Here is a 15,503-nt window from a genome sequence, read left to right on the forward strand (position 1 = left end):
TTCAGCTGAGGGATGAAAGCACAGGGAGAGGTTACAAATGCAGCCTGACTCAGATGGCCAGGCTGATTCCCAGGTGGGTGATGGATCCAGAGTCAGAGCAGGATCCTGCTCTTGCTAACGAGATTCCCACAGCTGCACAAGGCACCAGCTCTGCTCAGTCCAAAGCAGCATGGAAAACCAGATTGAAAATTCAAATCCTGGTCCCCATTAAAATTACAGCTGAAGCAGGCACACAGATGTGGTTTTGGGAGCTGAAGATGAAGCCTCTTCCTTCAGAGACCTTAAATGCCTTGTTTTTTGGGAGTTGGTGCAATTAGGCCTGGTTTGCTTTTCTGTTCTCTCAGCCCTGTCAAATACACATTTTTAAATAACTTAATGAGAGAAAGGGTTAAAGCCCTCCCAGCTGTATAAAACCTCTTCAAATGTCACTGCCTTTCCAGCTGTGCTTGCTGCCTGCTGATAGACTCAGTAACAATTTTATTGAGATTTTGGTGGGATTTGCTCCTGTTTTTCTGCTGGGTGAAACCAGATGCAGTGATGAAGCCCCATCCACTGCCACAACAAGAGTAACCACAACATTAGGAGTAGCTGCTGCCCTTCCTTCAGTGTTCACTTGGCCTGGCCACATGAGACTGGGAATATTAGGCAGGAAATCTTTGTAGCTCAGAGATGTACTGCTGGGTCCCTCCTCCTGGTCCAGACTCTGCAGAAAGGACACAGGGGCCAGGGAGGAATCTTTCCCCAGCACAAGGGCTGAGTGCCCACACTGTGGAGCACATCCACCTGCCAGCATTCCTGCAAAGGAGGGCAGGTCTCTCCTGGAGGTGCTGATCACTTCACCCCCATCCCATCCTATCCCCAGCTGGTGATGGTGGTGCAATTTGGGCTCTCCCAACAGCAAGACTTCACAGGCCTGGCTGGAGAGGTGAAACCTGTGCTGGTACCTGCTCTGGCAGTGCCTCAGACAGCTGGGCACAACTGAGAGGAGCCAGGCAGCAACTCCTCTGCCACGGATGGAAAGGTAGATAAAACTCCTTTAGAAATATACAGGTAAATCTTGGGTGGCCAGAGCTTCTACAGAGCACAGAAACTCTCCGTGCCATTGCCAGGTTGCCTGGCTGTAAACACATTACCGAGCTGGAGGGCAAAACACATTGGTGCTGATTCTTCTTGGAAAACCTGACTCTGGGTGTGGGGAGCACCTGGAAATCTTCCTCCCAGCTCTTATGTTAATCCAGGCTCATTGAAATTCAGGAGGAGTCTTCCCATTGAGCTTTGAATAAGGTAATTTTTCTCTTCAATGTTCTTTTATTTTTTCTTTCTTTTTTTTTTTTTTTCCAACCTATGCTCAGTCTGGGGGAAAACGTATTTAAGCACAGAAGGGCTGCACTTGCAGCTGTCTCCCCAGCAGCACTGTGGCTCTGTGAGAGGCTTCATTCCCACAGGGAGGTTCTCAGAGAGGATGGCCTGCAGTGCAAAGCTCCTCAAGCACATTTCTCCTCACTCCAAACCCTCACAGACACTGTGGGTCCGGCTGGGCTGATGTGGAGTCAAATGCTGCTCAGGCTGTGCTCGTTTTGCATGCAAGAGATAGTGAGGGGAAGAGGTGGGCTGGCATGTCCAGGATAAGATTTTTCTTGGTTTGGGGGTTGATCTGGCTCCTTTCAATGCATGCTTTTTATCTGTGTACCAAAATAGTAAGTTAGGTGTTATATAAAACATCTTATCCAGGGGATTTGAAGCACCTCTCAATGAAGAGAGGTTATTCCCAATTTACAGCTGGAAATGAGACATACCCAGCCTTGCACACAGCAGTGGTGGCTGAGCTGGGAATGTCCCTAAACGTGCTTGGCTCTCCCTCCCCAGGGCCACCACACCTGTGCTATTCAGTCAGCACAAACTCTGCTGACCCTCAGACCTCCTTTTATCCCAGACTATCTCCCGTTCCACTTGACTCCAGGCATAAAAGGCACCAGCAACTGACACCCATCAGCCATGCTCCAAAATGTCTGATTTTTTGGGACAAAAGTTCTTTTTGCCACAATTTTTCCCTGACTTCCCTGGGATTTGAAAGGGTGAAAGGTCCATGGAGAAGCCACAAAACAAAAAACCTTTCCCCTTTTTCCCCCCAACCCTCTTGGCAGCTTTATCAGCCTTGCCTGCTTTGCCCTGGGAGATATTTAGAATAGACAAGCAAGCTTTGAATGCTAACTGCTTTCTGTTTTATCCCCTTTTCTGCTGAGTATCCCTCCATCTCTCATCCTTCCCTAGCACCCAAACACAAAGGTGAGTGAGTGAGTGAGTGAGTGAGTGAGTGAGTGAGTGAGTGAGTGAGTGAGTGCAGGGAACAACGAGTGCTCCAGATATGAAGCAGATGGGATTGAGGAGTCTAGAACAAATTGTCTCTTTTTTAATTCGTTGAAACTCTCTTAATCCTCCTTTCCCTCCAAGAATACTCCCTGTATGCTTCATTAGAGAGCTGAAAATGAAGCTGCTCCTTTGTAATCCAGGATTTTGTAGTATCAGCCATAGGTGTGACTTTGCCCTACATTATTAATAAAGATGGTGAATATTGCAAATGGTTTCCTGTGAATGTGGGCTTGGATGCTGGAATTATTTCACTGGGTGAATTCCTCTCCTTTCTTCGTGCTCCACCTTTCTTTCAGTGTTCATAGAGTGCATCCACTGGAATTAATGTCTGCAAAAATTGACTTTTGTAACAGGATGAAAATCAATAGAATTTTTCAGTTTCTCTTTTCAAGCTGAATCAGATGAACATTTTGAGCCAAAGTACCAGAATGTGTCACGGATTGAAGAGAAATGGTCAATCAAAATTATCCAAAATCCATGTTTTGACAATTTCCATTGTAGTGAACTGATCAGGTCTTGCTAAATCCTGTTTCCTTTGACTATGAATCACAACACAAAAGATTTCATTTCCAATTACTCCTATAATGAATGTGTGCAGGGTCTTACAGGGCCTTTGAGGCTGTTGGCAGCTGGATGCATTTGCTCCCCTTTTCCCTGAAGGATAAATTCCTTGGTTTTCCTGTTTTTGGTGATACATACTCACAAGACTTGCATAATACACCACAGGCTGGAGGGTCTTTTTGACTTACGTGAGATTTCCTCAGGATAAAATTATAGATTTTGCAGTAGCTTATTTTTGCTAGAAAAATGTATTTTAATGGGAAATTCCCAAGTTGCTCTTGAGCTGTGATATTCACAGAAACACAAATCAGGGTTCATGAAATGTACTTTTTAAGCATATACTGATTTTTATTCATTTCAGACATATTTTGACACCTGAGCCAGGAGGTAAAACTCAAATCCTGTGATCTACATTGATTAACCATCTAGCTCATAAAAGTAACACTGAAAAACCTGAATCAATCATGAGCATAATGAGTTAAAAACATTTCAAATAATACTCAACTCTGGCGAAGTAACAACCTGCTTGCAGAGACTCCACAAGGAGAAAGAAAATCTAAATTCATTGGATAAATTATTTGTTGCAAATTATTTCTTCAGCTCTAATTAGTAATCTTCATTTTACACAGTAGGCCTCTAATGACCTGCTTGACAACTATGATGTCTGATAGACAGTGGGGATTTGCATGAAAATGAGTTTTGTTTTCTCCCATCCCAGCCATAAAATGACAACAGTGAGGCAGCTCAGCTTTACCATGCAAAAAGGGAATACCCAGGCACCCAAGCTCTGGGTAAGAGAAGATAATTCAGCTGTATTTTGGGAAATAGAGGGAAAAACACCAGGAAGCACTAATTCAAACAAAAAAAAAATAATAGCACCTGGCATACAAAGGCTAATCAGAGGTGGTTGCTAAGTGGAGCCATGTGAAGAGCAGATGATGGAGTGAAAGCAGAAGAGCCAGCTCTCAATGAAAACGTGGTGACCCAGCCCTGACAGGTCTCACACTGCTGTTTTCTGGGACTGAATAATCCTTTGCCTTTTTATGGCAAGGGTTTTGAAACGTTGGACATATTTCAACAGCATTATCATCTCCTGTCTGCTGAAAATTGACAAGATTTGGATCTTTCTCTGGCTTGTGTATCTTGAGCCCAGACAGATTCAAGCTGAAGACGATGCTCTTGCCAGTCATGAGCAGCTCAAATAAGGTTAAAACAGAGCAAGAGAAAACCAGGGAAAGGCAACAAAGCTGATGTCCCTCCTGGAGCTCCAAGGATTTCTTTCTCTGGGATTTGCAGTATTTTGTTGTGATTTCAGCAATGTTATTCCCAGCCCAAAGCACATCTTGTGCTTTGACTGCTCACTGCACCTGGAAATTATTACTTGAAAAAAACTGGCAACCTCTCTCATTTTGGAAGGTGTTTTTTGGAAATGAGACTTTATTCTTACCTGCCTTCTGAACTTCTGCTGGTGTAAAAGGAGGTAGATGTCGATGTAAGGTGGTGCAAGAAGCACTGCAATACTGCCTGCACAATATTCTTTCAGAGTCCTGATCTGGGGGTGCAAGCAGGGAGAAGGTTGATGTTTTGTATTTTGGCAAGTAGGCACTGGGTGCACATACACAGTCAAGCTGCCATCAGAGTCCTGTCCACTTATTTGATGGAAAATATGAACATGAGGGCTTGAATTGCTACAGTAAATCAGTGAGCTATTGGGGTAACTGAGTCCAGAATCTGACCTCAAAATCAACCTTATCCAATTTTTTTTTCTTTCTTTTTTTTTTTTTTTAATTACTGTCTTCAAAATAATATTGCAATCATATAAATTTGTGAAGAAAAAGGCAGTTTTTAGTCGCCAATCATCCCATTCTCTTGATTCTTTCCTTTAATGATTTGGCAAATGATCTCCCAGCAGAAAGAAAAAAAAAAGAAAAAAAAATGTAATAAACTACTTTCAGCCACTTCTCTGTGAATTGATCCTGCTCCTTCTTCATGTATTGTTGATCTTCTAATTTAATCACTTGTCCAGAGGGCAAATGCAATTTTTTAGGAAGTAAAAATGTCACACAAGAAAAAAAGGAGGATGAGAGTGGAAATATCTTCCCTTGCCAGCTGTGTGTCCTATATGGGAAGCATCACCCAGCATAGGCACTGCCTTGGGCTGGGAACTGATGAAGATGAGCCTGCCTTCATCCTGCCAGCATCAGTGCCACCAAGCTTGACCAGGGGAAGCATAAATCATTCAAGGGCCAATGGACAGGCAGCCAGGAGTACATCAACACATCCAAAATGATTGAAAGAGTTTTATTTTACCAGAAAACCAACCTAAAAATAGTCTGGGGAGGGCAGGGGAAGTGCTCTGTGCCAGCAGCCCCGGCCAGCACTGCCACCTCTGCAGGGGCAGCACAAAAGTGCTTTTCCACAAGTGGGAGTGAGGAAGTGAGTGTGTGCAGTGCTGGTTCACAGGAGCAATGACTGGCCATGGTCTGCAGGCTTTAGCTGGTTGGCCATGGCAACCTCTGGCTTTCATGTACCCAGAAAGGCAGAGGCTGAAGGATTAGGCATGGCTGTGCTTGTGGATGCAGCACTTTAATGATTTATTGAATTCTTTTGTGTGTTGGTTGGGTCTGCTTTTTTTTTTTTTTTTAGGGTCAGGAGTTGCTGTTTTAAAATGCTCTGTAAAAAGCAGATGTGTAAATCGATTAACTTTTAAAGTGCATTTTCACAAGTAGCAGAAAACCTGCTCAGCTCTACTGCCAGCCCAAACCTCAGTCCCAATGGTCACCCCACAAAGGTGTTCAGCCCTTCAAAGCTTCCCCTGTGAAACTCAGCCACCTGTGTGGGAGCTCTGTGGGAATCCCCAGTCCCAGTCTGTGTGGAGGGGACACAGCACAGCTCCTCACTTTCAGTCCCCAGTCTGCCAAGGGACTAGAGAAGATCTGCATCCCTGGGAGAGGACAAGCTGCAGTGGGCAGCAATTTCTGCACGTGGATGCAGAGGGGAGCAGCTGTGGGGTGGATAAGGAAGGGATGGAGAGCTGCAACATGCAGCAGTTTGGAACAGGCAGCAGGAGGAGAAGTGGCCAAGAAAGTCCTTTCTAGGGAGTTTCCATGAACATCTGTAAAGTGCAAAGCCAAGCTGGGACACATGCCCACAGCCTGATGTACAGACCTCTTCCAAATCGACTCCAAACCTTCCCCAGGCTTAGCTGGGCTGGTCCAGGCTTCAACATCTGACAGCTTGTCTCCTGAGACCCTGCAGAAAATGGGGATGTCCTTGGGCTTTCCGAACCTGGGACTGCTGCATGTCCCCACGTCCTCCCCAGGTCTCTCCTGGGCACAGGCTGGAGCAGCAAGTGGGGCTGGGATAAAAATAGAAAGTGCCTAGAAAGTGATGGTGGCCAGGCTCTGAATCTGCCTCCACAGGGTTTGGGTCATGTCTCCTGGGGTTTAAAAAAAGAAGCAGGCTGTGACTGCAGGCCAAGTCCACTGTTGGTATAAATGGCCACGGTCCCCCTGAGCAGAGTTAAATCTATTTATACCAGTGAAGAATTTGGCCATCAATAGAAGAAATCCTGTACTCTGCTTTGGCTCTCTGAGTTTCTGCCCTGCAGAGCCACAAGACTGTGTGTCCTTAGAAAGGAACAATAAAAGGGAGCCTTTCCACTAGCACTGTTTTGCAAAAATTGTGGATACAGGGAAAGTAAAAGTTTTCATAGGAGCACACCCATCCTGACTGGACTTTCTTTGGAAACAGTTTTTCAGCAGGTTTCTACCATAAAATTCTGCCCGGCAAAATTTGTCCCCTGCTGAAGCAAACAGCTGAGTTCAAACCACACAGAGCACCAGAGATGGGAAAAAATGAAGGACCAGAAACCCAAATTCCAGCTGTCGCTCTGCCTGTGGGACTTGCACCAGCAGGGAAGCATCTTACTAAAGGGCGACTTGCTCATCCAGGGTGTTCCTCTCTCCAGGAGGGTGGAGAGGGAATTTGAGTTGCTTGTTTGTTTTAGAAAAGCTTTGGCTTCCTCTCAAATTCAGGGGAAGAGCTGCAAAAATCTCAAAAATAAACCCCAACCCCAAAACCTTCTTGGGTTTTGAAAGCTTTTTCCTACCCTGTTCCAGAAGGGGCCGTTAATTGTAGAGCATTTCAATTGCAGAAAGTGACTATTGAGTCAAAGAGTCTTTTTGAGCCTAACCAGATGTGTGGGGCTTTTGTAAGTCACTCTCAGCTCAATATAGTTAGCATTGCTCAGAATTTTCATTGCCAGTGGCTGTAAATATGTCTGTATGCATTTCATTGTAGAGACCCCTGCAAGCATCTAGGAACAAAACTTTCCCTCCACACCCCAGCCACCGAAATGAGATTATGCACTGATTGCATAATTACTGTATAACAAGGTTTGCTCAGCCCCTCCGTGCACAATGCCTGTTTTCATAGCATTTAATGGCAGAGACATAATGGGCACCAGCTTGAATAGCCGCATGCCAACGAGGCATTGCATTTCCCAAAGCAGCTTGAGTCTGCAAAATCTGCTCCAGCTGCTCAGCACACAGAAGGGTGGCAAGAGAGCGACTCCCAGCCCGGGCTGGGACAGGAATTGGAATGTGCATGGGGAAATACCCCCCTTCCCCAGACTGAGGTGGGCTGGCTGGCTTGTAGCACTGGCTAGTTTATTTCTTCAGGCTACCACAAGCCAGCTACATTAATGCTGTGGTCTTCACACTTGTTTTGCCTGCACCAGCATTTGCAAATCTGGACTGATAATGCTCTCGCTAATTTTACTCCGTCTGCTGCTGCTCTGGTCTTTCCTCTTTGCTCTGAGTGAATGATTTAAAATGGCTCAAATCCCACACAAGGCTTGTTTTTGTAATGACTTAGGCAGCAAATTTGTTCATGTATTCAGCCCTGGCTTCATCCTGAGTGGTATAGATCTGGAACAGCCCATAAACAGCAATTTGCTCATCTTTTAAGCTCTATTGTTTAGGCAATGGGTTTTACTTGGATGGTTGAAGGCCAGCCCTCTCTTCGAACAAAATGTTTTCTCTGCTCCAACAATAACTACAACCCTTTCTTTCTGCTTTGCATTTATTTGCAATTAAAATAAATGGACCAAATGCTACCAGATGAAATGAGCAGGACATTCCTTGCTGACTTACCCACAGCTCCAACAGGTCACTGCTTGTCCTCTCTGCCCACTGCATATTACTGATGTCTTGGCTCTCCTTTCCTAAAACACAAGTCCTTCAGGGATTTACTGGGTGTTTTCTCAGCCTGTGTCTGGAAGGGGCATGTTGATGGTGCACAGTAGTTACAGCAGGGTGGTCTCCAGTTCTGCACACATGGGTTTGTTCTGGGGAATGTGAAGGAGCAGAGCTGGAATCTGCCTCCCTGTGACAGTAGAGCTGTCGGTGTCTGCCTGTTCAAAGAGAGTGGCAAAGCAAAGATTATGGGCCTGAGCTGATTAAAGGTAATTTTTTAAGGGTTAGGTTGGAACCGTTAGGTTGAAACATGTTGTCTGGGGAAAAAAAAATGAAGCATTTTGAGAAATTTTCAGGCTCTTTAATGCCAGTCACACACACTTTGGGGAAAGAGGTTTTCCTGTTCTCATCCTTTCATTACCCACCATCTCCTCCAACTCATGGCTCAAAGCCACTCAGATCATGCTCCTTGGTTTGCCACCTTGCAGTGCTGTGATTTGTCTCTCTGGTTTGGCAAGTGCCTGGGGAAGTGTCCAGAACAGCTGCTGCTCCCACACCAGCTGGGCTGGCAGTGGAGCAAGAGAGTCAGGACAGGACAAACTCTGGGCAGTACAGACATGCCTGTGCCATGCTGAAGAAATCCACCCTCCCCACTATTTTCTGTTGGTGATATAACCAGCAGAAAGCTATTTGGAGAAAGACTTTCTAAGTCTGAAGTGTGCTAAGGAAGGCACTCAGACTATTGGGAAGGTAATGCTTCGCTAAAGTTCTTTACCCTTTTCTACTGTGTTCACTCACCACCATAAATTGATCAGGGCTTTCATGGAGAGGATGGCAAAGTGAGCTTTTCTGGTGTAGCTTTATGAGCTACACCAGAACCCTCAGCTGTACTGAGCCACTCTGGGATGGAGAGCAGTGGAGATGGATCTCGGATGGATAGCCCTGGAGATGGATCTGGGATGGACAGTCCTGGAGATGGATCTGGGATGGAGAACCCTGGAGGCACAGTCAGTCAGCAAATGTGGGGCAGGAGAGGAAATGCCAACGATTCCCAGGCAGACCTTCACTCCTGCCAAGTATGCCATTGGGCCTTTCCTATCCCTGCAGAGCAGATATTTTTGAAGTTTTGCTAGACCTTAGAAAAAAAATTAGAATTTTAAGGTCCTAGAGAGATGTACTGAGCAGAAGAGGAGTGTTGCCCTTCAGGTCAGCCTCTATCCCCCCGGGGTGCTGGCACGATGCATTACCAGGTCAGCCTGATCCCAAACAAGCCAAACATCCCAGGAGAGAGTGTGTCTTCAATTAATCTGTTTTTATCAAAACACATGGGTGGCTTGGAGCATGGATGCATTTGGCACCCAGGCACACCAAGCCCGTGATTGCTCCCAGCTGCAGGCACAGCCCGTGCCCCAGCCACGGTGAGAGGCCAGGGGAAAGCCACAGTGAAACCAGGAGCTTGCTGCACAGAAAATGGACATTTTGACAGGCTCCCATCTCATATTAGAAATGTTTTGATTTCGTTTCCTCTGCAGAATATAAACAGATTTTGAAACCTCAGAAGTTGCCATGAGACAAAACCCGCTGTTTCCTGGCCAGCTCTAATTGCGGCTTGTGACCAGCCCTTGCCTATTGAAGTCAGAAGTTACACAAGGGAGGATCCTGGCTCAGTACAGACTTGTGTGGAGAAATGTGATTTGTCACTATCTCTTTAAGCAAAGTTAACTCTTCAGTTAAGGATTTTTTTGGTGTCTGTCTCTCTTTACTACCAGCAAATACCTGCAGAAAGCGTCCTACAGGCAGTGTGGCAATGGGAAGGGCTGATGTGAACGTGGCATGTGATGTAAGCATAGCAATGCCCTGCTTTTATCCCCTGGAGTGCTGGATCTGAGTGCAGCCATGGGGCAACATTCCTCCTTGATCCACAGGCTGAGACCTTTTGAGTTGTCTTGGAGATTTTAATGCTAGCAGAAGAGGAAAAAAAAAAGGGGAAGAAAAAATAAAAAAGAAATGAGCCACTCAATTCCTGCAGACAGCTTTGAAAATATCAACCTTGACAGCTTTGAAAATATCAGCCTTGCATTTCTGGGCAGCTCATGAGCTCAGGAGTGCTGACAAAGAATTAGGGAAGTGCGAAAAAAATGATGAAGTGCTTGGGCAGAGGGGCTTGGCCATGGTGGGAGGAGGCACTGAGGGCTGCATGACTGCATTGAGGAGGAAAATACCCAAGGGAAAAGAGAGGGGGCTGGACAGAGGTGGTTGGTGTCAAGAAAAAATAAAAGCCAACAGTGGCAGCACACCAGGAAACCTTTTCTCAGTCTGAACTTCAACCCATTGTGAAACCTTCCCTCTGGGGAAATGCTGGAAACCCTCGAGGTCATGTCAACAACAGTGGGGCTGGCTGGAGCTGCAGGAGACCTGGGAGGAAATACAGCTCTGGAGAGAGCTGGTGTACCTGGGCTCTTCTGATTTATCTGATGACATCAAAGCAACCCGTCCTGCAGGGCTCAGTGCAGGCAGGACCTGACTGGCAGCCAGGTTTGGCAGAGCAGGGGCAGGAAAAGCCAATTTTGCAACTGGTTGGTTGAGTTACAACAGGAGTGCACAGACCCACTGCCTGTACAGGCACTAAATCTACAGGCCAGTGTTTTTCTTTAGGATCAGGGTTTCATCTAAGAGAAAATCCTAATTTCACTGTCTGGTACCAAACAAGTTGATAGCACTGCCAAGGATTTATAAATACTTCTTTCAAAATAATCAGTGCTGCTCTTGACCTGAATTCAGGCTGTTAGGTTTTTCATCCCCTTTCATGACAATTTTATTTTATCATCCCTGCCACTACGCAGATTTTTCTGCAATGACTAATTTTGAAGATGGGAAAGCTCACTGCTGAAAAACAGCATCAGAAATGTGTGGTTATCAGGAGCAATGGGTGCCAAAGGCACAAATCTTACAGCTGTGTGAGGGGAAGCAATGACAGTCATCTGAATACAGAATTATTTGCATCCCATCTTTGTCCTAGTGTCTCTGTAAAAGAAAAACAATCATTTTTTTTTTAATGTCTAAGGAATAACATCATAAACCAAATAATCCCTCCAAGTTACTGTTAAATTTCCTTTGTGCTGTCTGTAGCAATCCCTTAAAGGGTTACCTCTGAGCATTTCTTAATTTTGCAAGGATAACTCAGGAAACAACTACAACTATGTTGGGTAAGTACACAGATTGTTTTTTCAATGAATTCTTCGTGTCTTTGATTTCCTTTTATACTTCTGCATTCTGGTGCACCTAAGCAAATATTTCTGGGAGGAGCCAGAGAAAATGGAAATTTTTTCTCAGAACTGACATTTTGAGTATTTCCAGTCAGCTTTCAAGTTGACTGAAAAATGAGGGTCATTGTTTGGGAGAAAAATTACCTGGTTTATTCCACATTTTCCCAATATTCAAATTTAAAATCTCAGTGGTGTTCAGGAGCTCCAAGGTGTTTATTTCTTGCCTGGGCTATGCAGTGGTCATCCATGCTGCTCTTGAGGAAGGATGAGAGTTATGTGATGTATCAGATCCGTTGTGACTGAAATTATCTGAGAAATCATTGCAGACCCCTTTTCTTTGCAAGAAAAATGGAATTCTTCCCTGCCAGAAGGTAAATAGAGCTATCATCTTTTGACCACAGCAAATCTTCAAACAGGGAAAGAAGAGATCATGTTCTGTGATTGCTTTTTCATATGCCATAGATTGCTATGGTAATCCCATTGCCAAATCCTTTGGTATCTGAAAGCCTGGGCAATTGTTATTTTTAAAGCCTTAAACCACAGACTGTGCCTCCTGAAACCCTCAATATTGACTGTGCCAGCTCTTACGCTTCATTTTTGCAGGTTTCAGGAGATCTGGGGAGTTTCCAGCCCAGCGAGCAGCAGGGCTTGTTCATCTTAAGGCAGATGCTTCCAAAAAGCAGTGGGAGCAGGGCACACATGTTTCCAATTATCATATAAGAATAAAAAAAAAAAAAAAAACCAAAACATTCTTAGAGGTTTCCAGACTTAGGCCTAAGTGTTTACAAAACTGGTTTCAGCTTTTAAGAATGTATTTCCTGGCTTTGAAGCAGAGCCCCTTGACTTCATGGGATGTTGGATGTGATCCCTGACTGCTCCTGGAGCTGCAGTGCCAGAGTGGCTCAGAGCAGGGGCTGAACCCAGAGCTCCATTCCTGCTGTGCCAGGGATGGGAGGGCTGTCCCACCTGCCAGCCCCATGGGCTGCAAGATTTTGTAAGGCTTGTTTGGGGTTTTTATATTCCATTCCATAGGACACAAAATGCTGCATTGTTTTCCAGTGTCTGAGGAGGTTTTGGCCAGCCTCAGTTAGGAGGCACATTTTTATTCAGTGCTGTAAGAACTAAAAACTTCAGAGTATCCTCAAAATCACAGTGGGGAAGCAGAGACAATGTCCTCTCTTGAGACACCAGTGCTGGATCAATCCTGATGTGAATTTCTTCATGTTTTTTTCCATAGCCATTATAAAAAAAGCACCAGCCCAATCAGTTTAAATAGAATTTATTGTATATTAACACTTGTATATTAACGTTTTAAATATATGTTATGTCCTTTTTGCCCTCTGTTTTTTTTTCTTCTTCCATTAGCAGAGAAAACTGCTGTTATATTTTATTTCCCTTCACATCAGCACTTGATGCACCTCCATGAAAACCTGCAGTTATTCCATAAAATCAGTCACAGAGGTAAATAATAACAATCTTACCCCATAAACCTGCTGAAACTGTTGAAATACAGCAAAAGATTAGAGCAATCATTATTAATATAAACTATAAGAAAACAGAACGTTAGCTGCATTGGTTATAAAAAAGGAATTTTTTTTTTCCAAGTTGGTTTTAATTTCTAATAAATGGCAGAAATATTTTTTCTGAGAGCATGAGGGATAGTTTTATAGCCTCAGTCTATCAGAAATAATGCCCTGTTGGCTCTGTTTTCTGCTGCACACGCTGAAGAGCTCAGACTCTAAAGCACCAGCTTCTCTTCTTCAGATAAAGGGCAAAAATACTGATAATGAACATTTCATAAAAGCACAAAGACTTTTATCAAAGGGAAGGATGCATAATACATTTTTAGCGTTATTATTGTTATTGTAGCACTCGCCTTTACACAATTATTATTTGATGTTTAGGTTTGCTTGAGAGGAACATCTGAAAAAGATCTTCTAAGTCAAATCCAATGCTTTTAAAAGGCACTTAATGAATTTTTCTCGCTGTGTTTATATTGAGAGGTTATTTGTTTGGAGATCATCTGTCATTTTTTTGTGCAAAACATTTAAATTTTGTAAGTCTATTAGTGAGATTACTTGTGCAATGGGAATATTTTTCCCCAGTTCTGCAGGAGTCCCCTGCATGATGATTTAATGCTTTTGAAACCTGCCTGGCTGCCCTGGAGACCATTTTTTTCTTAATCAGTGGAAATACACATCTAGTCTTTCCAGAGCATGCCCGATGTGTCTGTACACATGAAGGGACACAAAGAGGTTTGGAAATGCCCCACGGGAAGAGAAAACTCAAGAGAGTTTTTGACCTCTCCATGGGTTTCTTTGGAAACTGTGGTTAAATGGAGCCTCTCAAAACACCCATCATCTTGGCTTTGGGGAGCCAGATTCTGGTTTTTTCATGGTAATACGAAAATCAAATTTTTTCCCCTACTATTGATTCCACCCCCTAATTTCCTGAGGAATTCCTGTAAAATTCCCTGAGGAGTCGCACATGGGAGAGGACAACCATTTCCAGGTCAAGTCAAATACATCATCATAATTATATACAGCAAATTTTCATGCCCACTTGTCTCACCTCATGATGTGAGAGCTGGGAGCTCGACACTGCACTGGAGCCACTCCACCCATGGTGCTTCTCCTGCACATGGGAGAAGTAAATAAAAGCAATGTTGGGATCAGGAAGGGTCATATCCTGTGCTGCCCTCAGCCTTCCCAACCTGCACATGGTCCATGTCCATCACTGTGGGGCAATGTCTGGGAAAACCACTGGGAGGGGTGGATTGTTTTCCACCTGGGGATTCAGTTCAGGCTCCCTTCTACATCACCCTGACAATTTAATTTAATTGATGGAATACTAAACCATGTCACATTTGTATTAAAATTAAATAGTATGGACCAGACATCTGAGAGTCGGGCAGGGCAAAGGATTTTATTATTTTTTCTCCCTTCTTAGTGTCTCTTTTAACATTGCAAAGGCTGCCAGAACCTGAGTGGTGTTAACACAGAGAATGTCACTTTAAATTGAGAAGTTTATCACTTCAGCTCTCCTTTGCCTCCCTTCTCTGACCAGTCTGTGTCTGGCAGCACAACCTTGTCTCTCATTAGCACCGAGGCAAGAGACGAGGCCATGCTTGGGCAATCTGACAGTTCAGGCCCTTGTTTTTACAGATTGCCTTTAGCAGCTGAGCTTGTCAGACATTTTAGGTAGAAAGAGCAGAAATGAGTAATGGAGGCATCTGATTATAGCCATAAAATTCACCCAACCCCAGAAGGATGCATAGCTGCTCCAGAAAAACCCAAGATATTTTAAGGTGTTTGCAGACTCCGGGGCTGCCGAGGTTGTTGCCAGCAGTAATAAACTGCCATGATCCCATCCCATCCCATCCCATCCCATCCCATCCCATCCCATCCCATCCCATCCCAGTGGGCTGTTTCATTGGGTGAGGAGTGGAGGGCAGAAATTCCCTTTGTTGATTTTCACTCCCAATGGCAGGGTCTGCACAGAAACCCAGTAATCCAGGGCTGTTGGTAAATCTTAATTCTATTGCTGCTCCCTTGGGGGATTGGCATGAGTGGGGTTTCCAACACTCCTCAGGGTCCCTTTGGGGAACAACAGTGTTCTGAGATCCCTGAGCTGCCACTGCATGGCTGTATCAGATAAAGCACTTAGACCTCTGCCTTGGGCAACCAGGAGAAGCAGAAGTGGCCAGAAAATCACAGAATTATAGAATAACCTGAAGTGGAAGGGATCCAGAAGGATCATTGAGTTCAGCTCCTGGCACTGTACAGGACAACCCCAGGAATCACACCATGTCCCTGAGAGTGTTATCCAAAGGCTTTTTGAACTCTGTCAGGATTGAAGACACGGCCACATCCCTGGGGAGCTGTTCCAGTGCTCAAACACCCTCTGGGTGAAAAACCTTTCCCTAATATCTGACCTAAATACAGGGATGCCTCTGGTATTGGCAGCACTGGCCCATCTGTTCCTCTGCCCTCCAAGCCAGCTTGGTCTCACTTCTCAAGATGTGGGGGCTCAGCAAGCAGAGACTTTTTTCATTCCTGGCCTGAATTTTACCTTTTACTCACATTTTGACAGCACTGACAACAACAAC

This window comes from Sturnus vulgaris, chromosome 10 (genome assembly GCF_052056855.1).
Source record: "Sturnus vulgaris isolate bStuVul1 chromosome 10, bStuVul1.hap1, whole genome shotgun sequence".
In the NCBI taxonomy this organism is placed as follows: Eukaryota; Metazoa; Chordata; class Aves; order Passeriformes; family Sturnidae; genus Sturnus; species Sturnus vulgaris.